This window comes from Oncorhynchus tshawytscha, linkage group LG08 (genome assembly GCF_018296145.1).
Source record: "Oncorhynchus tshawytscha isolate Ot180627B linkage group LG08, Otsh_v2.0, whole genome shotgun sequence".
NCBI classification, from domain to species: domain Eukaryota; kingdom Metazoa; phylum Chordata; class Actinopteri; order Salmoniformes; family Salmonidae; genus Oncorhynchus; species Oncorhynchus tshawytscha.
The window spans coordinates 69359320-69385109 of NC_056436.1; the positions used below are offsets into that span (position 1 = coordinate 69359320).

At 45.8% G+C, this 25790-nt stretch overlaps 1 protein-coding gene across 1 annotated transcript in view; it reads right to left on the bottom strand.

Moving 5' to 3' along the window:
* Positions 1-24236, bottom strand: part of LOC112256032 (X-linked interleukin-1 receptor accessory protein-like 2) — a 424604-nt gene extending 400368 nt beyond the window's left edge. Inside the window, exon 1 of the mRNA XM_024428971.2 lies at positions 23514-24236. The gene's annotated coding sequence lies outside the window, so the exon portion shown is untranslated. The remainder of the gene's footprint in view (positions 1-23513) is intronic.
* Between the last annotated feature and the right edge of the window lie 1554 nt (positions 24237-25790).

The window sequence follows — 25790 nt, forward strand, 5'->3', positions numbered from 1 at the left end:
CACACACATAGGGGACATCAATACCTGCTCACACATAGGGGACATCAATGCCTGCTCACACACATAGGGGACATCAATGCCTGCTCACACACATAGGGGACATCAATGCCTGCTCACACACATAGGGGACATCAATGCCTGCTCACACACATAGGGGACATCAATGCCTGCTCACACACATAGGGGACATCAATGCTCACCTGCTCACACACACATAGGGGACATCAATACCTGCTCACACACATAGGGGACATCAATACCTGCTCACACACATAGGGGACATCAATGCCTAGGGGACATCAATACCTCACACACATAGGGGACATCAATACCTGCTCACACACATAGGGGACATCAATGCCTGCTCACACACATAGGGGACATCAATACCTGCTCACACACATAGGGACATCAATACCTGCTCACACACATAGGGGACATCAATACCTGCTCACACACATAGGGGACATCAATACCTGCTCACACACATAGGGGACATCAATACCTGCTCACACACATAGGGGACATCAATGCCTGCTCACACACATAGGGGACATCAATACCTGCTCACACACATAGGGGACATCAATGCCTGCTCACACACATAGGGGACATCAATGCCTGCTCACACACATAGGGGACATCAATGCCTGCTCACACACATAGGGGACATCAATACCTGCTCACACACATAGGGGACATCAATGCCTGCTCACACACATAGGGGACATCAATGCCTGCTCACACACATAGGGGACATCAATGCCTGCTCACACACATAGGGGACATCAATACCTGCTCACACACATAGGGGACATCAATGCCTGCTCACACACATAGGGGACATCAATACCTGCTCACACACATAGGGGACATCAATACCTGCTCACACACATAGGGGACATCAATACCTGCTCACACACATAGGGGACATCAATGCCTGCTCACACACATAGGGGACATCAATACCTGCTCACACACATAGGGGACATCAATACCTGGGGGACATCAATCACACCTGGGGACATCACCTGCTCACCTAGGGGACATCAATACACACATAGGGGACATCAATACCTGCTCACACACATAGGGGACATCAATACCTGCTCACACACATAGGGGACATCAATACCTGCTCACACACATAGGGGACATCAATACCTGCTCACACACATAGGGGACATCAATACCTGCTCAATAGGGGACATCAATACCTGCTCACACACATAGGGGACATCAATACACACATAGGGGACATCACACACATAGGGGACATCAATACCTGCTCACACACATAGGGGACATCAATACCTGCTCACACACATAGGGGACATCAATACCTGCTCACACACATAGGGGACATCAATACCTGCTCACACACATAGGGGACATCAATACCTGCTCACACACATCATCACACACATAGGGGACATCAATACCTGCTCACACACATAGGGGACATCAATACCTGCTCACACACATAGGGGACATCAATACCTGCTCACACACATAGGGGACATCAATACCTGCTCACACACATAGGGGACATCAATACCTGCTCACACACATAGGGGACATCAATACCTGCTCACACACATAGGGGACATCAATGCCTGCTCACACACATAGGGGACAATACCTCAATAGGGGACATCAATGCTCACACACATAGGGGACATCAATACCTGCTCACACACATAGGGGACATCAATACCTGCTCACACACATAGGGGACATCAATACCTGCTCACACACATAGGGGACATCAATACCTGCTCACACACATAGGGGACATCAATACCTGCTCACACACATAGGGGACATCAATGCCTGCTCACACACATAGGGGACATCAATACCTGCTCACACACATAGGGGACATCAATACCTGCTCACACACATAGGGGACATCAATACCTGCTCACACACATAGGGGACATCAATACCTGCTCACACACATAGGGGACATCAATACCTGCTCACACACATCATAGGGGACATCAATACCTGCTCACACACATAGGGGACATCAATACCTGCTCACACACATAGGGGACATCAATACCTGCCTCAATGCCTGCTCACACACATAGGGGACATCAATACCTGCTCACACACATAGGGGACATCAATACCTGCTCACACACATAGGGGACATCAATACATAGGGGACATCAATACCTCACACACATAGGGGACATCAATGCCTGCTCACACACATAGGGGACATCAATGCCTGCTCACACACATAGGGGACATCAATACCTGCCTGGGGACATCAATACCTGCTCACACATAGGGGACATCAATACCTGCTCACACACATAGGGGGGGACATCAATACCTGCTCACACATAGGGGACATCAATAGGGGGACATCAATACCTGCTCACACACATAGGGGACATCAATACCTGCTCACACACATAGGGGACATCAATACCTGCTCACACACATAGGGGACATCAATGCCTGCTCACACACATAGGGGACATCAATACCTGCTCACACACATAGGGGACATCAATACCTGCTCACACACATAGGGGACATCAATACCTGCTCACATCAATACCTGCTCACACACATAGGGGACATCAATACCTGCTCACACACATAGGGGACATCAATGCCTGCTCACACACATAGGGGACATCAATACCTGCTCACACACATAGGGGACACACATAGGGGATCAATGCCTGCTCACACACATAGGGGACATCAATACCTGCTCACACACATAGGGGACATCAATACCTGCTCACACACATATAGGGGACATCAATACCTGCTCACACACATAGGGGACATCAATACCTGCTCACACACATAGGGGACATCAATGCTCACACACATAGGGGACAATACCTCAACACATAGGGGACATCAATACCTGCTCACACACATAGGGGACATCAATCCTGCTCACACACATAGGGGACATCAATGCTCACACACATAGGGGACATCAATACCTGCTCACACACATAGGGGACATCAATACCTGCTCACACACATAGGGGACATCAATACCTGCTCACACACATAGGGGACATCAATCACCTGCTCACACACATAGGGACATCAATGCTCACACACATAGGGGACATCAATACCTGCTCACACACATAGGGGACATCAATACCTGCTCACACACATAGGGGACATCAATACCTGCTCACACACATAGGGGACATCAATACCTGCTCACACACATAGGGGACATCAATACCTGCTCACACACATAGGGGACATCAATACCTGCTCACACACATAGGGGACATCAATACCTGCTCACACACATAGGGGACATCAATACCTGCTCACACACATAGGGGACATCAATACCTGCTCACACACATAGGGGACATCAATACCTGCTCACACACATAGGGGACATCAATACCTGCTCACACACATACATCAATACCTGGGGACATCAATACCTGCTCACACACATAGGGGACATCAATACCTGCTCACACACATAGGGGACATCAATACCTGCTCACACACATAGGGGACATCAATACCTGCTCACACACATAGGGGACATCAATACCTGCTCACACACATAGGGGACATCAATACCTGCTCACACACATAGGGGACATCAATACCTGCTCACACACATAGGGGACATCAATACCTGCTCACACACATAGGGGACATCAATACCTGCTCACACACATAGGGGACATCAATACCTGCTCACACACATAGGGGACATCAATACCTGCTCACACACATAGGGGACATCAATACCTGCTCACACACATAGGGGACATCAATACCTGCTCACACACATAGGGGACATCAATACCTGCTCACACACATAGGGGACATCAATACCTGCTCACACACATAGGGGACATCAATGCCTGCTCACACACATAGGGGACATCAATGCCTGCACACACACATAGGGGACATCAATACCTGCACACACACATAGGGGACATCAATACCTGCTCACACACATAGGGGACATCAATACCTGCTCACACACATAGGGGACATCAATACCTGCCATTAAGCATTCTGCTGCACATCAATATGTTGATTAGTAACCAGGATTGATTATATGGCTTTAATTATGTCAGCCATGGCACAGATAAAGACCTGCCCACCCTTTCAGTCATCCACTAAACAGACAGTATTTGTCCCTTGTTTGTGGCTGGCTTGACATAATGTTTTGTATGAATAATCATTCCCTGAATCCCTGAATCAGAGATCTGCATCTTTTTCTTTGTTTAATGAATATTTACTATTCACTGTAGTACAAAGATGGATCAGCAGTAGGAAATGAATGGGAAGATAAGAATGCATTCATTTGACATTTCCTCGTACACTATCAGTTCATTAGAAAAGATCTCAATAACGGCTGGATTGGATTCTTGAAATTTCCTGCTGTTCACCTTTTGTATCTGAGATCAATCAGCTTCCATTCTTATGAAAACCTTTCGAAAGATAATTGTTTTAGCCACGAAGGCTTAAGTCCCATCATCTACTGTAGAAAACGGTGTGCAGTGTTTCCAGTGCAGTGAATGGCAGGCTTGGACATTGCATATCCAGGTGACACATGGCACCATTAAGCCACTTCTAATCAAATCACAGCCAACAGGCTGGCTTTTTAGCAGTGGCCTCAGAGTAGAGTGGGAGCTGTACAAAATGTGGGTGGCAGCAGCAGTGTAGAACAACCTGTCCTGTTGCAGGTAAAAGCTCAACAATCTCCCATGCAAGGTATTAGAGATGGGGGCCAGTATATAGGGCCAGTATATAGGGCCAGTATATAGGGCATATATGTTCCTGGCTGGTTAGGACTGCTCTGTAATGGACCTCTTTTTAACACTTTAATAATGTCCCTTTCATTCATTGAAGTCGTACCATCGCTTATCTATTTGTCGGACCACTGTATCTTCTTCCAGCTCATCAATAATGTTACATGAAGGGCCCCTTCTGGAAGAGAAATCAGACACAATCCTCCTCTGTGTCTTTTCATCAACTCTTTGAAAACCATTTCACACAGCACATACAGTGGCTATTATGAGTATTAATTTGATTTTGATTTTGTTTTTTGTGGCATTACAAAGTGGGATTGAAATGAATTAGTTGTGATTTTTTGGGGTCATTGATCTACTATTTAATATCAAAATGGAAGAAACAAAAAGTTTACATGTATGAAAAATAACAATTGTTAAGATAAGTTTCCACCCCTGAGTCAATCCAAGTCTTTTTTAAACAACCTTTGGCAGTGACTACAGCTGTGAGTGTTTTGGAGTAAGTCTCTAAGAGCTTTGCACACCATGAATTGTGCAATAGTTTCCCATTATTCTTTTCAAAAGTCTTGAAGCTCTGTGAAGGTGTTGGGGATCATGGACAGACAGCAATGTTCAAGTCTTGCCATAGATTTTCAAGCATATTTAAGTCAAAACTGTAACTTGGCCACTCAGTTACATTCACTATCTTCTTGGTAAGCAACTCCAATGTAGATTTGTTCTTGTGTTGTAGGTTATTGTCCTGCTGAAAGGTGAATTCATCTCCCAGTGTCCGGTGGAAAGCAGACTGCAGGTTTTCCTCTAGGATTGTGTCTATGCTTAGCTCCTTCCTGTTTATTGTTATCCCCGTCTTTGCCGACGTCAAGCATTCCTGTACCCTGACGCAGCCACCACTATGCTCATCACTTACTGACTGAGGTGTTGTATACATCACATGCCCCGAATACAACAGGTGAAACAACCTTACAGAGAAATGCTTACTTACCAAGCCCTTAACCAACAACGCTTTAAGACGTTGAGAAGAAAAACGTGTTAAGTAAGAAAATAGATAAGTAAAAAAAGATATGTAGAAAATAGGAGTAACAAATAATTAAACAGCAGCAGCAAAATAACAATAGCGAGGCCACATACATGGTGCAACGGCACAGAGCCAATGGAATTGCCCCAACCATAAGACTTTGCATTTAGGCCAAAAAGGGTATTCCTTTGCTGTTTTTTTTCTGCAGTTACTTTAGTGCCTTGTTGAATACAGGATTCATGTTTTGGAAAATGTCTATTCTGTATAATTGTATTCTTCTTTTCACTCTATTGTAGAGTCACTGCAATGTTGTTGATCCATTCTCAGTTCTCTCCCATCACAGCCGCTAAACACTGTAGCTGTTTTTAAAATCACCAATGGCCTCATGGTAACATCCCTGAACAGTTTCCGTCCTGTCCTGAAGCTCAGTTCAGGACGACTGTATCTTTGATGTGTCTGGGCGGTTTCATACATAATGCACTGCATAAACTATAAACTAGACCATGCTTAAAGAGCTATTCAATATCTGATTTGTTATTGTTACCCATCTACTAATCACTGCCTTTCTTTATGAGGCTTTCCAAAAGTTAGTGGGGTTTACTGTAACCATTGAGACACTGTGTTCATTAGCTCATCAGGAAGCTTTGGATATTAAATAGTAATGGATGGACAGACAGAAATAGAGAGAGAGAGAGAGAGACAGAGACAGAGAGAGAGACAGAGAGAGACAGAGAGAGAGAGAGAGAGAGAGAGAGAGAGAGAGAGAGAGAGAGAGAGAGAGAGAAGAGAGAGAGAGAGAGAGAGAGAGAAGAGGAGGTGAGAGAAGGTGTTTGAGAATTATTCCTTGTGAACGTTCCTACTGTAAGCCGTCTCCCTGTTGGGGCTGGAGAACTGGAGTGGAGCTGAACAGATTGTTCCCCCGTTCCTCAGTGACCCTAGAGTCAGCCAAGAAGGAGAAGAAACAGCCAAAGACACAACAGATGGAGAGGCTTACAATGGACACGTAAAAGTTGAGAAAGAAATACTCATCTTGTGTCTGACAGAAGAGTCAAGCCCACTATCATCACTATACTGCCTCTAGGATGTTGTGTCTGACAGAAGAGTCAAGCCCACTATCATCACTATACTGCCTCTAGTATGTTGTGTCTGAAAGACAGAAGAGTCAAGCCCACTATCATCACTATACTGCCTCTAGGATGTTGTGTCTGAAAGAGAGAAGAGTCAAGCCCACTATCATCACTATACTGCCTCTAGGATGTTGTGTCTGAAAGAGAGAAGAGTCAAGCCCACTATCATCACTATTCTGCCTCTAGGATGTTGTGTCTGAAAGAGAGAAGAGTCAAGCCCACTATCATCACTGTACTGCCTTTAGGATGTTGTGTCTGAAAGAGAGAAGAGTCAAGCCCACTATCATCACTATACTGCCTCTAGGATGTTGTGTCTGAAAGAGAGAAGAGTCAAGCCCACCATCATCACTATACTGCCTCTAGGATGTTGTGTCTGAAAGAGAGAAGAGTCAAGCCCACTATCATCACTCTACTGCATCTAGGATGTTGTGTCTGAAAGAGAGAAGAGTCAAGCCCACTATCACTGCTATACTGCCTCTAGGATGTTATGTCTGAAAGACAGAAGAGTCAAGCCCACTATCACTGCTATACTGCCTCTAGGATGTTGAGTCTGAAAGAGAGAAGGGTCAAGCCCACTATCATCACTATTCTGCCTCTAGGATGTTGTGTCTGAAAGAGAGAAGAGTCAAGCCCACTATCATCACTATACTGCATCTAGAGAAGAGTCAAGCCCACTATCATCACTATTCTGCCTCTAGGATGTTGTGTCTGAAAGAGAGAAGAATCAAGCCCACTATCACTGCTATACTGCCTCTAGGATGTGTCTGAAAGATAGAAGGGTCAAAGCCCACTATCATCACTATTCTGCCTCTAGGATGTTGTGTCTGAAAGAGAGAAGAGTCAAGCCCACTATCATCACTATACTGCATCTAGGATGTTGTGTCTGACAGAGAGAAGAGTCAAGCCCACTATCATCACTATTCTGCTTCTAGGATGTTGTGTCTGAAAGAGAGAAGAGTCAAGCCCACTATCACTGCTATACTGCCTCTAGGATGTTGTGTCTGAAAGACAGAAGAGTCAAGCACACTATCATCACTATTCTGCCTCTAGGATGTTGTGTCTGAAAGAGAGAAGAGTCAAGCCCACTATCACTGCTATACTGCCTCTAGGATGTTGTGTCTGAAAGAGAGAAGAGTCAAGCCCACTATCTATCACTATTCTGCCTCTAGGATGTTGTGTCTGAAAGAGAGAAGAATCAAGCCCACTATCACTGCTATACTGCCTCTAGGATGTTGTGTCTGAAAGAGAGAAGAGTCAAGCCCACTATCACTGCTATACTGCCTCTAGGATGTTGTGTCTGAAAGAGAGAAGAGTCAAGCCCACTATCACTGCTATACTGCCTCTAGGATGTTGTGTCTGAAAAAGAGAAGAGTCAAGCCCACTATCACTGCTATACTGCCTCTAGGATGTTGTGTCTGAAAGAGAGAAGAGTCAAGCCCACTATCACTGCTATACTGCCTCTAGCATTGCGCTTCATCCAATCCACGGATAAAGCTCTGAATGCAAATGCAATGGGTGATAACCCAATTTGGTTCCTTTTCTAAATGACCTAGTGTATAGCTCTGCATGTTCCTGCATGTGTAGCTAAGTGACCCTGTTTGTTTTCTCTACTGGAGGAAGACAAACATAGGCAACAGACATTTATTACCCTTGATCCAGGAATCTTTTTAGCCATGACTTTCCCATATAGAAGCTGCATATGTCTCATGGCTATGTCATACTTATCTATAATAAGCATGCTCATTCAGTTCACCAATAATGAAACCTGCTGCCAAATGGTATTGATGATTATTGTGCATGTTAATTAGCCATTTGGCATTGTGCAGCATCTGTTTAGAACAGTATTTCCTAACAACAGGTGGACTATTCCAAAGCAAGGCTGTACAAAGGAGGCTAAATGCATTCTATAAAACTCCACACAAATACACTGTAGGAGCCTGCTGTAGACGATGGTGTGAAACTGTGGGGTCAGAATCGAGGCTGCGTGGGTGTCCAACAATGCCCTATAGCAGGTTCAGAGAGGAATGCCTGGTGAAAGATTTTCCCTGAGAAGGAACACCTTTAATTGACAGCCTTTCTGTAGACCTCCTGTGGTACCTCTAGCCACCCTATTTATAGGCTGTAATGACAGACTTCCATTTGCCAGGGATCATTGTTGCAGGGCTGGAGATGCTAACTTTGTGGCCTGCAATTTTAGGTGTCATACTGTGCCATACCTCCAGCGCCAGATGAAGGGGAAACGGCCAGGCTGCTGCTGTGGCTATGCTGCGTCTGACCGACAGCCAGTCAACACAGAACCCAGCCTCCTCCATCTTGGTGTCAGATTTAAAAGGTTGCAGATCATCAGGATGACTTGTGGCGTTATTATTGATGTAGTGATAGTGTTATGATATAATGCATCTTTTAATTAAAGAACGAATACAGTAGAAAAGGCTCTTCTGTCAAGATTCAATATTCCCCTTTATTGCAAATGTCAACATAATTAAAACTGACATAAAGAGGGAATAGCTTACATAACATAGACATTGAATAAATAACTAATGGATTTTAATAATACGATTATTAATATAAACTCAGCAAAGAAGAAACGTCCTCTCACTGTCAACTGTGTTTATTTTCAGCAAACTGTGTAAATATTTGTATGAACATAACATGACTCAACAACTGAGACATAAACTGAACAAGTTCCACAGACATGTGACTAACAGAAATGGAATAGTGTGTCCCTGAACAAAGGGGGTGGGGTCAAAATGAAAAGTAATAGTCAGTGTCTGGTGTGGCCACCAGCTGCATTAAGTACTGCAGTGCATCTCCGCCTCATGGACTGCACCAGATTTGCCAGTTTTTGCTGTGAGATGTTACCCCACTCTTCCATCAAGGCGCCTGCAAGTTCCCGGACATTTCTGGGGGGAATGGCACTAGCCCTCACCCTCCGATCCAACAGGTCCCAGACGTGCTCAATGGGATTGAGATTCGGGCTCTTCGCTGGCCATGGCAGAAGACTGACATTCCTATTTCGCAGGAAATCACGCACAGAACGAGCAGTATGGCTGGTGGCATTGTCATGCTGGAGGGACATGTCAGGATGAGCCTGCAGGAAGGGTACCACATGAGGGAGGATGTCTTCCCTGTAACGCACAGCGTTGAGATTGCCTGCAATGACAACAAGCTCAGTCCGAGGATGCTGTGACACACTGCCCCAGACCATGACGGACCCTCCACCTCCAAATGGAACCCGCTCCAGAGTACAGGCCTCGGTGTAGCGCTCATTCCTTCTACAATAAACGCGAATTCGACCATCACCCCTGGTGAGACAAAACCACGACTCTTCAGTGAAGAGCACTTTTTGCCACACCTGTCTGGTCCAGCGACGGTGGGTTTGTGTCCATAGGCGACGTTGTTGCCGGTGATGTCTGGTGAGGACCTGCCTCACAACAGGCCTACAAGCCCTCAGTCCAGCCTCTCTCAGCCTATTGCGGACAGTCTGAGCACTGATGGAGGGATTGTGCGTTCCTGGTGTAACTCGGGCAGTTGTTGTTGCCATCCTGTACCTGTCCCGCAGGTGTGATGTTCGGATGTACCGATTCTGTGCAGGTGTTGTTACACGTGGTCTGCCACTGCGAGGACGATCAGCTGTCCGTCCTGTCTCCCTGTAGCGCTGGCTTGGGCATCTCACAGTACAGACATCACAATTTATTGCCCTGGCCACATCTGCAGTCCTCATGCCTCCTTGCAGCATGCCAAAGGCACGTTCACACAGATGAGCAGGGACCATGGGCCTCTTCTTTTGGTGTTTTTCAGAATCAGTAGAAAGTCCTCTTTAGTGTCCTAAGTTTTCATAACTGTGACCTTTATTGCCTACCACAGGTGCATGTTCATTAATTGTTTATGGTTTATTGAACAAGCATGGGAAACTGTGTGTAAACCCTTTACAATGAAGATCTGTGAAGTTATTTGGATTTTTACAAATTATCTTTGAAAGACAGGGTCCTGAAAAAGGGACGTTTCTTTTTTGCTGAGTTTATTTCACAAATGATCAAGCTCATTATAAGATCACAATAATCACTTGATGAAATAAATTTGAACTGATGATCCCTAATCTAACTAAGAATTCCACAGAAACATTTTGTCTCAGCAAATTCTCTCAGAGGTCCAGATTCAGCTCATTCAATTGACACATAGTCCCGTGAGCATAATGCAAGTTGTGCACATGAAACAATAAGTTGCCCTCCAAATGTTTATCTTCCACACAATGGCCTGCGCCCACCCAGTCTCCGCCACAAGACAGGCCAATTAAATGCTAAGTAACCTCTCTCTTTTGGGGGTTTGATTATTATGTACTGCGATCTTACAAAGCATGCTTCAAAACTGGATTTGCACATGTAAAACTTAATTATAAATGCCTGCATAAAATATTCATGTGAATAAATGTATTGAGTGGCTGGTTAAAAGTATGACTATGTTCCAGGCAGTGGCAGCTCAAAGAGAAGTCATGTCTCAGCACTTTGGTGGGTGATTTATCTTTACATAAACAACTTCCCCCACAACTTGTCCTGGTTTAAAGTCTCGTCCTGCTCAAAGGCTAATTCCAAATGACAACCACATTTCAATTATTATGTATATAACCATGTGAGAACAGCAGCAGGTAACGGTGATAGAGGTGGTAGAGGTGGGGTTAGGTGGTAGAGGTGGTAGAGGTAGTAGAGGTAGTAGAGATGGTAGAGGTGGTAGAGGTAGTTCAGGTTGCAGTGGTGGTAGAGGTGGTAGAGGTGGTAGAGGTGGTAGAGTAGTTCAGGTTGCAGTGGTAATAGAGGTGGTAGAGGTGGGGTTAGGTGGTAGAGGTGGTAGAGGTGGGGTTAGGTGGTAGAGGTGGTAAAGGTGGGGTTAGGTGGTAGAGGTGGTAGAGGTGGGGTTAGGTGGTAGAGAAGGGGTTAGCTGGTAGAGGTGGGGTTAGGTGGTAGAAGTGGTATAGGTGGGGTTAGCTGGTAGAGGTGGTAGAGGTGGTGTTAGGTGATCGAGGTGATAGAGGTGGGGTTAGGTGGTAGAGGTTGTAGAGGTGGGGTTAGGTGGTAGAGGTGGGGGTAAGGTGGAGTTAGATGGTAGAGGTGGTAGAGGTAGTTCAGGTTGCAGTGGTGGTAGAGGTGGTAGAGGTAGTTCAGGTTGCAGTGGTAATAGAGGTGGTAGAGGTGGTAGAGGTGGGGTTAGGTGGTAGAGGTGGTAGAGGTGGGGTTAGGTGGTAGAGGTGGTAGAGGTGGTAGAGGTGGGGTTAGGTGGTAGAGGTGGTAGAGGTGGGGTTAGGTGGTGGAGGTGGGGTTAGGTGGTAGAGGTAGGGTTAGGTGGTAGAGGTGGTAGAGGTGGGGTTAGGTGGTAGAGGTGGTAGAGGTGGGGTTAGGTGGTAGAGGTAGTAGAGGTAGTAGAGGTGGTAGAGGTAGTTCAGGTTGTAGTGGTGGTAGAGGTGGGGTTAGGTAGTAGAGGTGGTAGAGGTAGTAGAGGTGGTAGATGTAGTTCAGGTTGTAGTGGTGGTAGAGGTGGTAGAGGTGGTAGAGGTAGTAGAGGTGGTAGAGGTAGTTCAGGTTGTAGTGGTGGTAGAGGTGGTAGAGGTGGGGTTAGGTGGTAGAGGTAGTAGAGGTGGGTGGTAGAGGTGGTAGAGGTAGTTCAGGTTGTAGTGGTGGTAGAGGTGGTAGAGGTGGGGTTAGGTGGTAGAGGTGGTAGAGGTAGTTAAGGTTGTAGTGGTGGTAGAGGTGGTAGAGGTGGGGTTAGGTGGTAGAGGTGGGGTTAGGTGGTAGAGGTGGTAGAGGTAGTAGAGGTAGTAGAGGTGGTAGAGGTAGTTCAGGTTGTAGTGGTGGTAGAGGTGGGGTTAGCTGGTAGAGGTGGTAGAGGTAGTAGAGGTAGAGGTGGTAGAGGTAGTTAAGGTTGTAGTGGTGGTAGAAGTGGTAGAGGTGGGGTTAGGTGGTAGAGGTAGTAGAGGTGGTAGAGGTAGTTCAGGTTGTAGTGGTGGTAGAGGTGATAGAGGTGGTAGAAGTGGTAGAGGTGGTAGAGGTAGTAGATGTGGTAGAGGTAGTAGAGGTAGTAGAGGTGGTAGAGGTAGTAGAGGGTGGTAGAGGTAGAGGTGGTAGAGGTGTGGTAGATGTTAGAGGTAGCAAGTTGTAGTGGTGGTAGAAGAGGTAGAGGTGGGGTTAGGTGGTAGAGGTGGTAGAGGTAGTAGAGGTAGTAGATGTGGTAGAGGTAGTTAAGGCTGTAGTGGTGGTAGAGGTGGTAGAGGTGGGGTTAGGTTGTAGAGGTGGCAGAGGTGGTAGAGGTGGGGTTAGGCGGTAGAGGTGGGGTTCAGTAGTAGAGGTGGTAGATGTGGTAGAGGTGGGGTTAGGTGGTAGAGGTGGGGTTAGGTGGTAGAAGTGGTAGAGTTGGGGTTAGGTGGCAGAGGAGGTAGAGGTGGGGTTAGGTGGTAGAGGTGGGTTTGGTAGAGGTAGATGGTAGAGGTGGGGTTAGGTGGTAGAGGTGGTGGTAGAGAGGTGGTAGGTGGTAGAGGTGGTTAGTTGGGGTTAGGTGTGGTAGAGGTGGGTAAAGGTGGTGGGTAGGTGGTAGAGGTGGTAGAGGTGGGGTTAGTGGTGGCAGAGGTTGTAGTGGTGGTAGAGGGTAGAGTAGAGGTGGGGTTAGGTGGTAGAGGTGGTAGAGGTGGTAGAGGTGGGGTTAGGTAGAGGTGGGGTTAGGTGGTAGGTGGTAGAAGTGGTAGAGGTGGGGTTAGGTGGTAGAGGTGGTAGGTGGTAGAGGTGGGGTTAGGTAGAGGTGGTAGATGTGGTAGAGGTGGTAGGGTGTAGATGTGGTAGAGGTAGTTCAAGTGGTAGTGGTGGTAGAGGTGGGATAGAGGTGGTAGAGGTGGGGTTAGGTGGTAGGTGGTAGGGTGGGGGTGGTAGGTGGTAGAGGTGGTTCAGGGTAGGGTAGAGAGGTGGTAGAGTGGTAGGGGTTAGGTGGTAGAGGTGGGGTTAGGTGGTGGGTAGAGGTGGGTTAGTGGTAGAGGGTGGGTAGAGGTAGTTAGGTGGTAGAGGTGGGGTTAGGTGGTAGAGGTGGTAGAGGTGGTGGGGGTTAGGTGGTAGAAGTGGGGTTAGGGTAGAGGTGGTAGAAGTGGTAGAGGTGGTGGTAGAAGTGGTAGAGGTGGTAGAGGTGGGGTTAGGTGGTAGAGGTGGTAGGTGGTAGAGGTGGTAGAGGTGGTGGAAGTGGGGTAGAGAGGTGGTAGGTGGTAGAGGTGGTAGAAGTGGTAGAGGTGGGGTTAGAGAGGTGGTAGAGGTGGTAGGGGTGGGGTTAGTGGTAGAGGTGGTAGAGGTGGGGTTAGGTGGGGTTAGGTGGTAGAGGTGGGGTTAGGTGGTAGGTGGTAGAGGTGGGGTTAGGAAGTGGTAGAGGTGGGGAGGTGGTAGAGGTGGTAGAGGTGGGGTTAGGTGGTAGAGGTGGTAGAAGTGGTAGAGGTGGTAGAAGTGGTAGGGTGGTAGAGGTGGTAGAAGTGGTAGAGGTGGTAGAGGTGTGGGGTTAGGTGGTAGAGGTGGTACAGGTTAGGTGGTAGAGGTGGGGTTAAGAGGTGGTAGAGGTGGGGTTAGGTGGTAGAGGTGGTAGAGGTGGTAGAGGTGGTAGAAGTGGTAGAGGTGGTAGAGGTGGGGTTAGGGTGGTAGAGGTGGTAGACAGGTGGGGTTAGGTGGTAGAGGTGGTAGAGGTGGGGTTAGGTGGTAGAGGTGGTAGAAGTAGTAGAGGTGGTAGAAGTGGTAGAGGTGGTAGAGGTGGGGGTGGTAGAGGTGGTAGAAGTGGTGGAGGTGGTAGAAGTGGTAGAGGTGGTAGAGGTGGTAGAAGTGCAAGTGGTAGAGGTGGTAGAGGTGGGGTTAGGTGGTAGAGGTGGTAGAGGTGGTAGAGGTGGTAGAAGTGGTAGAGGTGGTAGAGGTGGTAGAAGTGCAAGGGTGGTAGAGGTGGTAGAGGTGGGGTTAGGTGGTAGAGGTGGGGTTAGGTGGTAGAGGTGGTAGAAGTGGTAGAGATGGTAGAAGTGGTAGAGGTTGTAGAGGTGGTAGAAGTGCAAGAGGTGGTAGAGGTGGGGTTAGCTGGTAGAGGTAGGGTTAGGTGGTAGAGGTGGGGTTAGGTGGTAGAAGTGGTACAGGTGGGGTTAGGTGGTAGAGGTGGTAGGTGGGGTTAGGTGTTAGGGTGGGGAGGTGGTAGGTGGTAGAGGTGGTAGAGGTGGGGTTAGGTGTTAGAGGTGGTAGAAGTGGTAGAGGTGGTAGAAGTGGTAGAGGTGGTAGAGGTGGGGTTAGGTGGTAGAGGTGGTAGAAGTGGTAGAGGTGGTAGAAGTGGTAGAGGTGGTAGAGGTGGTAGAAGTGCAAGAGGTGGTAGAGGTGGTAGAGGTGGGGTTAGGTGGTAGAGGTGGGGTTAGGTGGTAGAGGTGGTCGAAGTGGTAGAGGTGGTAGAAGTGGTAGAGGTGGTAGAAGTGCAAGAGGTGGTAGAGGTGGGGTTAGCTGGTAGAGGTAGGGTTAGGTGGTAGAGGTGGGGTTAGGTGGTAGAAGTGGTACAGGTGGGGTTAGGTGGTAGAGGTGGGGTTAGGTGGTAGAGGTGGTAGAAGTGGTAGAGGTGGTAGAAGTGGTAGAGGTGGTAGAGGTGGGGTTAGGTGGTAGAGGTGGTAGAAGTGGTAGAGGTGGTAGAAGTGGTAGAGGTGGTAGAGGTGGTAGAAGTACAAGAGGTGGTAGAGGTGGTAGAGGTGGGGTTAGGTGGTAGAGGTGGGGTTAGGTGGTAGAGGTGGTCGAAGTGGTAGAGGTGGTGAAGTGGTAGAGGTGGTAGAAGTGGTAGAGGTGGGGTTAGGTGGTAGAGGTGGTAGAGGTGGGGTTAGTTGGTAGAGGTGAGGTTTGATGGTAGAGTGGGAGGGGTTAGGTGGTATAGGTGGGGTTAGCTGGTAGAGGTGGGGTTCGGTGGTAGAGGAGGGGTTAGGTGGTATAGGTGGGGTTAGCTGGTAGAGGTGGTGTTAGGTGGTAGAGGTTGTAGAAGTGGTAAAGGTGGTATAGGTGGGTTTAGGTGGTAGAAGTGGTAGAGTTGGTAGAGGTGGTAGAGGTGGGGTTAGGTGGTAGAGGTGGTAGAAGTGGTAAAGGTGGTATAGGTGGGTTTAGGTGGTAGAGTTGGGGTTAGGTGGTAGATGTGGTAGAGGTGGGGTTAGGTGGTAGAGGTGGGGTTAGGTGGTAGAGGTGGTGGAAGTGGTAGAGGTGGTAGAAGTGGTAGAGATGGTAGAGGTGGTAGAAGTACAAGAGGTGGTAGAGGTGGTAGAGGTGGGGTTAGGTGGTAGAGGTGGTAGAGGAGGGGTTAGGTGGTATAGGTGGGGTTAGCTGGTAGAGGTGGGGTTAGGTGGTAGTGGTTATAGAAGTGGTAAAGGTGGTATATGTGGGTTTAGGTGGTAGAAGTGGTAGAGTTGGTAGAGGTGGTAGAGGTGGGGTTAGGTGGTAGAGGTGGTAGAAGTGGTAAAGGTGGTATAGGTGGGTTTAGGTGGTAGAGGTGGGGTTAGTTGGTAGAAGTGGTAGAGGTGGGGTTAGGTGGTAGAGGTGGTAGAGGTGGGGTTAGGTGGTAGAGGTGGTGGAAGTGGTAGAGGTGGTAGAAGTGGTAGAGATGGTAGAGGTGGTAGAAGTACAAGAGGTGGTAGAGGTGGTAGAGGTGGGGTTAGGTGGTAGAGGTGGTAGAGGTGGGGTTAGTTGGTAGAGGTGAGGTTTGGTGGTAGAGGAGGGGTTAGGTGGTATAGGTGGGGTTAGCTGGTAGAGGTGGGGTTCGGTGGTAGAGGAGGGGTTAGGTGGTATAGGTGGGGTTAGCTGGTAGAGGTGGGGTTAGGTGGTAGAGGTTGTAGAAGTGGTAAAGGTGGTATAGGTGGGTTTAGGTGGTAGAAGTGGTAGAGTTGGTAGAGGTGGTAGAAGTGGTAGAGGTGGTAGAGGTGGTAGAAGTGGTAGAGGTGGTAGAGGTGGTAGAGGTGGGGTTAGGTGGTAGAAGTGGTAGAGGTGGGGTTAGGTGGTAGAGGTGGTAGAGGTGGGGTTAGGTGGTAGAGGAAGTGGTAGAGGTGGTAGAAGTGGTAGAGATGGTAGAGGTGGTAGAAGTACAAGAGGTGGTAGAGGTGGTAGAGGTGGGGTTAGGTGGTAGAGGTGGTAGAGGAGGGGTTAGGTGGTATAGGTGGGGTTAGCTGGTAGAGGTGGGGTTAGGTGGTAGTGGTTGTAGAAGTGGTAAAGGTGGTATAGGTGGGTTTAGGTGGTAGAAGTGGTAGAGTTGGTAGAGGTGGTAGAGGTGGGGTTAGGTGGTAGAGGTGGTAGAAGTGGTAAAGGTGGTATAGGTGAGTTTAGATGGTAGAGGTGGGGTTAGTTGGTAGAAGTGGTAGAGGTGGGGTTAGGTGGTAGAGGTGGTAGAGGTGGGGTTAGGTGGTAGAGGTGGTGGAAGTGGTAGAGGTGGTAGAAGTGGTAGAGATGGTAGAGGTGGTAGAAGTACAAGAGGTGGTAGAGGTGGTAGAGGTGGGGTTAGGTGGTAGAAGTGGTAGAAGTGGTAGAGGTGGGGTTAGGTGGTAGAGGTGGTAGAGGTGGTAGAAGTGGTAGAGGTGGTAGAGGTGGTATAGGTGGGTTTAGGTGGTAGAAGTGGTAGAGTTGGTAGAGGTGGTAGAGGTGGGGTTAGGTGGTAGAGGTGGTAGAAGTGGTAAAGGTGGTATAGGTGGGTTTAGGTGGTAGAGGTGGGGTTAGGTGGTAGAAGTGGTAGAGGTGGGGTTAGGTGATAGAGGTGGTAGAGGTGGGGTTAGGTGGTTGAGGTGGTGGAAGTGGTAGAGGTGGTAGAAGTGGTAGAGATGGTAGAGGTGGTAGAAGTACAAGAGGTGGTAGAGGTGGTAGAGGTGGGGTAGAGGTGGGGTTAGGTGGTAGAGGTGGGGTTAGGTGGTAGAAGTGGTAGAAGTGGTAGAGGTGGGGTTAAGTGGTAGAGGTGGTAGAGGTGGTAGAAGTGGTAGAGGTGGTAGAGGTGGTAGAATGGTAGAGGTGGTAGAGGTGGGGTTAAGTGGTAGAGGTGGTAGAGGTGGTAGACGTGGTAGAGGTGGTAGAGGTGGTAGGGTGGTAGAGGTGGTAGAGGTGGTAGAGGTGGGGTTAGGCGGTAGAGGTGGTAGAAGTGGTCGAAGTGGTAGAGGTGGTAGAGCTGGTAGAGGTGGGGTTAGGTGGTAGAGTTGGTAGAAGTGGGGTTAGAAGTGGTAGAGGGTGGGTAGAGTGGTAGAAGTGGTAGAGGTGGTAGAGGTGGTAGAATTGGTAGAGGTGGTAGAGGTGGTAGAGGTGGGGTTAGGCGGTAGAGGTGGTAGAAGTGGTCGAAGTGGTAGAGGTGGTAGAGCTGGTAGAGGTGGGGTTAGGCGGTAGAGGTGGTAGAAGTGGTCGAAGTGGTAGAGGTGGTAGAGCTGGTAGAGGTGGGGTTAGGTGGTAGAGGTGGTAGAGGTGGTAGAGGTGGGGTTAGGTGGTAGAGTTGGTAGAAGTGGTAGAAGTGGTAGAGGTGGTAGAGGTGGTAGAATTGGTAGAGGTGGTAGAGGTGGTAGAGGTGGGGTTAGGCGGTAGAGGTGGTAGAAGTGGTCGAAGTGGTAGAGGTGGTAGAGCTGGTAGATGTGGGGTTAGGTGGTAGAGGTGGTAGAGGTGGTAGAGGTGGGGTTAGGTGGTAGAAGTGGTAGAGGTGGTAGAGGTGGTAGAAGCGGTAGAGGGCTGCTCTGTCCCGGCACGCTACAGGGGCCGGCTGCCCATTGACATGCCATAAAAAGCATCTGGCGGAAACTCATTTCAACCTTGTGGTTATAGATGTCAACAATAAAACCCAAAGAGCTCCATTGAACATCATAAATTAACATTTCAGCCGTGATCTTGCCCGGGCCTGGGCGCTCCCCTCCCTTTAAAAGTAAAGTCTTTATGATGAACAGGTTGACGGTGATAAATGGTCACAGCTAAGGTGAGCCTGCTACCACCTGGGGATTTGTGCCTCCATCTGTTTTCATTTAGACACCGTTTTGCTTGATATTGTTGGAGGGACTAGGAGCCACCATAACAGTATAGGGTGCTGGACTGGTCTCCTGAGGACACAGAGGTTAACTTCTACTGTTTGGTTCAACACGAACTCAATGGATATGTCTTCATATACAGTACCTTGGCATTGTAGGCTTCTTTACGCATTACTCCTGTATACATTACTCGCAAATGCATTACTCCTCAATGCATTACTCCTCAATGCATTACTCCTGTATGAATTATGCATTACTCCTGTATGCATTACTCGTGTATACATTACTCCTGTATAAAGTATGCATTACTCCTGTATGCATTACTTGTGTATACATTACTCCTGTATAAAGTATGCATCACTCCGGTGTGCTGTATACATTACTCCTGTATGCAATACTCATGCATGCTATATGCATTACTCCTGTATGTTGTATGTGTAACAGTATAGACTTTACGTCCGTCCCCTCGCCCCGACCTGGGAGGGAACCAGGGACGCTCTGCACACGTCAACAGTCACCCTCGAAGCATCGTTACCCATCGCTCCACAAAAGCCCTGTATGCTGTATGCATTACTCCTGTATGTATTACTCATGTATGCTGTATGTATTACTCATGTATGCTGTATGTATTACTCCTGTATGCTGTATGTATTACTCATGTCTGCTGTATATATTACTCATGTATGCTGTATGTATTACTCATGTATGCTGTATGTATTACTCATGTATGCTGTATATATTACTCATGTCTGCTGTATATATTACTCCTGTATGCTGTATATATTACTCCTGTATGCTGTATATATTACTCATGTATGCTGTATGCATTACTCCTGTATGCATTACTCCTGTATGCTGTATGCATTACTCCTGTATGCATTACTCATGTATGCTGTATGTATTACTCCTGTATGCTGTATGTATTACTCATGTCTGCTGTATATATTACTCCTGTATGCTGTATGTATTACTCCTGTATGCATTACTCATGTATGCTGTATGTATTACTCCTGTATGCTGTATGTATTACTCATGTATGCTGTATGTATTACTCATGTATGCTGTATGCATTACTCCTGTATGCATTACTCATGTATGCTGTATGCATTACTCCTGTATGCTGTATGTATTTCTCCTGTCTGCATTACTCATGTATGCTGAATGTATTACTCCTGTATGCTGTATGTATTACTCATGTCTGCTGTATGTATTACTCCTGTATGCTGTATGTATTACTCCTGTATGCTGTATGAATTACTCCTGTATGCTGTATGTATTACTCCTGTATGCATTACTCATGTATGCTGTATGTATTACTCCTGTATGCTATATGTATTACTCCTGTATGCTGTATGTATTACTCATGTCTGCTGTATATATTACTCATGTATGCTGTATGCATTACTCCTGTATGCTGTATGTATTACTCATGTATGCTGTATATATTACTCATGTCTGCTGTATATATTACTCCTGTATGCTGTATATATTACTCCTGTATGCTGTATATATTACTCATGTATGCTGTATGCATTACTCCTGTATGCATTACTCCTGTATGCTGTATGCATTACTCCTGTATGCATTACTCATGTATGCTGTATGTATTACTCCTGTATGCTGTATGTATTACTCATGTCTGCTGTATATATTACTCCTGTATGCTGTATGTATTACTCCTGTATGCTGTATGTATTACTCCTGTATGTATTACTCATGTATGCTGTATATATTACTCATGTATGCTGTATGTATTACTCCTGTATGCTGTATGTATTACTCATGTATGCTGTATGTATTACTCCTGTATGCTGTATGAATTACTCCTGTATGCTGTATGTATTACTCCTGTATGCATTACTCATGTATGCTGTATGTATTACTCCTGTATGCTGTATGTATTACTCATGTATGCTGTATGTATTACTCATGTATGCTGTATGCATTACTCCTGTATGCATTACTCATGTATGCTGTATGCATTACTCCTGTATGCTGTATGTATTTCTCCTGTCTGCATTACTCATGTATGCTGAATGTATTACTCCTGTATGCTGTATGTATTACTCATGTCTGCTGTATGTATTACTCCTGTATGCTGTATGTATTACTCCTGTATGCTGTATGAATTACTCCTGTATGCTGTATGTATTACTCCTGTATGCATTACTCATGTATGCTGTATGTATTACTCCTGTATGCTGTATGTATTACTCATGTATGCTGTATGTATTACTCATGTATGCTGTATGCATTACTCCTGTATGCATTACTCATGTATGCTGTATGTATTACTCCTGTATGCTGTATGTATTACTCATGTATGCTGTATGTATTACTCATGTCTGCTGTATATATTACTCCTGTATGCTGTATGTATTACTCCTGTATGCTGTATATATTACTCCTGTATGCTGTATATATTACTCCTGTATGCTGTATGTATTACTCCTGTATGCTGTATGTATTACTCCTGTATGCTGTATATATTACTCATATATGCTGTATATATTACTCCTGTATGCTGTATATATTACTCCTGTATGCTGTATGTATTACTCCTGTATGCTGTATGTATTACTCCTGTCTGCTGTATATATTACTCCTGTATGCATTACTTATTGTTCTCCTGTCTGTTGAATATTTCTGTTGAATCTACAGGGATGGCTAGTAGGTCCATGTCATGCCATGGTAATTGGATGAGATGAGCAAAAATTCTTGATAAATTCAGTTTTACTTGAACCATATCACATGGACAGCTAAAAGATAAAAGCTAAAAGGGCGAAGGTTCAGCAAAGATGTGAACATCATTCCCTCATGTCAACTCTGCTTCTTGTCTTTGGCCTACAAAATAACCGTTTGTACTTAAACGGAAGTAAAATGACCTAACACCCCCAGAGCAGAAACAATCTACCGTTAAAAATGGTCTTCTTCAGATAACCTTTCCGAAATGCAGAATGGAACTTGCTCATCGTGCCCTGTGGAAGTATTAAAGTTGGCCTCGCTCCATGAGCACCAATGTGTGTTTATCTTCCATGATACATATCCTCAGTTCAAAGAATAACGTGGTAGTAACGCTGTAATTATCACACGGAGGCAGAACATATGCTTAACCTTGCATGACCTCGCTTATGCATACAAGGCAAATAGAAATTCAGGAATGAATATCAGCTTTTTCATTGTATTAGACATACTCATCAAATGACAACAGATAACTATTGGTTTATTTACTATTGGTCTGCATTCGCCAGGCCCTTGTCAGGCACTCCTTATAGGTCATGTGACCTGACACCTACATGAACAACTAGAGGGACAGGGGTGATATTATAATTGCTTGGAAAAGCTATTCTCCAAGGCAATCACTGTAGCAATGTAAGAGGTGGAAGAATTCAGGCAGCAGGTCTAATACTGGGTCAGTTATGGAGCAAATTGTTCTTCCAAAGGAATTGTTTGTGAAGAAAGAGATACTCTAACAGAGGCTGAAGGACTCACTTGCACTATTGCTTCTGCATATGGTAGGTAATAACACCCTAACATTGCACCTTATTACCTACCATACGTTCCTATAGAAGAAATAGTGCAGGTGAGTCCTTCAGTCTTTGTTAGAGTAGCTCTTTCTTAATTAAGGTGCAATAAGGTGCAAAGTTGTAGACTGTGTGTATAGGGGCCAATTTACGTCAACTTTTTTTTCTAACATAAAGATTTAAACATGGCATGTTTTGTGTAGGGAAAATGAAACATCTACCTCCCTACACTTTTCTCATGTCATGATTGTAGTGTTTGGTCATTTGAGGTCAAAGGCAAATCCCTTAATTTAGCCTACAATATTCACTGAATATATCAAGAGTGCCTCTTAAATCTAGCAGCAATACCATATCACAGATGTGATAATCATGTCACCAGATGACAGGAATGCAGTCAGTTCTCTACATTTTTGGCAGATAAAGTTGTCCAACACACCTTCAGGTGTGCACACATATTTCCTTACAAGGTGAACATTCCCGCATCTATTGGTCATCTTTTTGCGGTTGATCCGTTTCTTATGTTCTCTCTTCCCACTTTCCAGCAGAGGTCAATTGATGGGCAGCGGCGCTGGAAGGGACAGTTAAAGTCTGGCTGCAGTCGATCTCTAGTCCGGAACCTGATCTATGGAGTTACTTTATTGTATAAATCAATGTGGCCAGACAGCCTGCTTTACCGGTAGCCCGTAACTCTGGGTGACACCAGTGATGTGCGCTCTACCATTAAACGACCACAATAATTAAACCCACTGCCTCATTCAGCCTCAGCCTGCATCGCACCACCACGGTCACACAAACCAGGATGCGGTGGTGCTTAAATGAAATGAAACAATCAACATCTCTCTGTTGAAACCATTTGAACAAATGAACAGCGCAATGAACAGCAATGCAAATGAACAGCAATGCAATACAAGGTTTTCAAATAAGGAATCTAACAGGACGTGGATAAACCATGACTTTACTTCCATGGTCTGTTCTCTGATTCTCATAACTTCTAAAGCATTACGTGCGCACAGGCGCGCGCACACACAATTGAACATTTTGTATTATCAGGTTCAGGTTGCCACTCACCTGATTTTGACAATCCCTGCAACAAAATCAGATTATCAATTGAAGCTGGTTTCAATAAAGTATATCCAGTCGTTTGAGTATGTTTGAGTTTGTTTTCTAAATGTGTTACAGCATAAAGCACGGTCTCTCCGGTTCAAGTCAGCTCACAACGTTTGAAATGAAATTATCAGAGCACAAGACAAAGCGGGAAAAACTGCGGAACCATTCTTTTTTTTTTTACTTTAGTCAAATAAAAAAAACGGTGAGGACGGATACCACACACTTTTTAATTTCAAGGATATTCGACAGCCAACATTTGTCGACATAAAATGAACTCGTTTGAGTTACTTCGGATGTCCATCCCCTAGTCCGACGAAATTCTGAAGATTCGCTCTACTTTAGATGATCAAAAATACTTCAATTTTCCGGGAATCCTGAACTCGTCAAAACCAAGGGGTTGCAAAACGGCTCTCTGTCCTCCCCTGTTCTACACCTTCCACAGTGCTGTCTCACCCCTCATGAGATAAATCACTCATATTGCATTGGAAAAGCTCCACATATGATGTGCGTTGTGTTGGAGTGGCTGTGAAGACTACAGCAATCGACGAGAAGCTCTCGCAGCAAGAGTTCGGTTCCAGAGCCCTCGCGCGCGCTCCCTCATTGAACATGCATCCAGAGACATTAACTCCGCGAGGATGCTGTTCTTCAGCACCAAGCGCCTGCAGGGAAACAGATAGCGCCAAAAGTGCTGTTAACTCAAGGGATGATTTTACGAACACTCTTTTAAGACTGTATCTATAATTACACTGACAACTGAAACAGTAGGCTACAGCAATAGTATATGCCAAAATATATTTTTAAGAGCGTTGGTTTTGGAAAATATAACCCCTATCGCCTCCTTGTGGCGGTGAGGGAAGTCGTGTGAGGGCAAGCCTAAAACACCAGAGAGAGAGACAAGGAAGACATATTTTTGTTATAAAACTGTACTTGAACAGACCTACAATATCACCATAATGCAAAAACAAAAATAGTCAAATTATGAAGAAACAACAAAGTGAAATCAACCAGACAATAAGATAATGAAACAAGGGACAGTGGGAAACAGAACTGGAAAGACAAACATATGATGATTTAGCACTCAACCTAAGTATTAGTCACATACAAACATAGGCTTGTATGAAGTACAAGTGCACAATGGAGCCTATGACATTCTCTAATGTCAACAACTCATAGGGTTGTGGGGGAGGGATCTCATCCTAATGTCTCATGCCATGAGCAACGATGATCAAATCAGGAAGAGTGATGCACAACTGTCTTAATGGTATCAATATAGTGACTGTAAACTCCAAAACATCATGGAGGATAATGTCGATTTTTCACTTGATATGTCAATGTTGCCAATAAAGAAATCCCATTCAACCTCAGTGTGGGAGCAGCAAGACAGTTTGGCTCATTGCAGCTACAAGTCAAATGTTTAGAAACAATCTCTCCATCTGTCATTCTGATGATGCATCATTTATGCTTTAAGACTGGATGAAAACAATGTAGCAGCTCACTTCACTAACAATAGTGATATGTTTTCCTTTGTTTGTTGATATAGGAGTAATGAAAAATGCATTGGGTTAGGATTTGTGTGGTGTGGTCTGATTTCCTTACCTAAAATCATAGATTTGCTAAATCTGCAACTTCACTCACTAAATTCAGTCACTGGGAATAGCCTAGAGGTTAGAGAGGTAAACCAGCAGCTGGAAGGTTGCTGGTTCAACACCTGGGCTAGTTGACACTAAAAGCCACTCTAATCCCATGTAACATCTCCTGCCATTACGCCCTTGAGCAAGGCAATTAACCAAGGCTATCTTCAATGAGGCCCGTGCATCTACGGGGATGTTGGGAAACGCAGAACACAAAGGTCCAATAAAGCATCTATTATAGTGTTCTGTTACTCTACTATAGAAGTGTGTTCTGTTACTCTACTGTAGGAGTGTGTTCTGTTACTCTACTGTGGGAGTGTGTTCTGTTACTCTACTGTAAGTGTGTTCTGTTACTCTACTGTAGGAGTGTGTTCTGTTACTCTACTGTAGGAGTGTGTTCTGTTACTCTACTGTGGGAGTGTGTTCTGTTACTCTACTGTAGGAGTGTGTTCTGTTACTCTACTGTAGGAGTGTGTTCTGTTACTCTACTGTAGGAGTGTGTTCTGTTACTCTACTGTAGGAGGGTGTTCTGTTACTCTACTGTAGGAGTGTGTTCTGTTACTCTACTGTAGGAGTGTGTTCCGTTACTCTACTGTAGGAGTGTGTT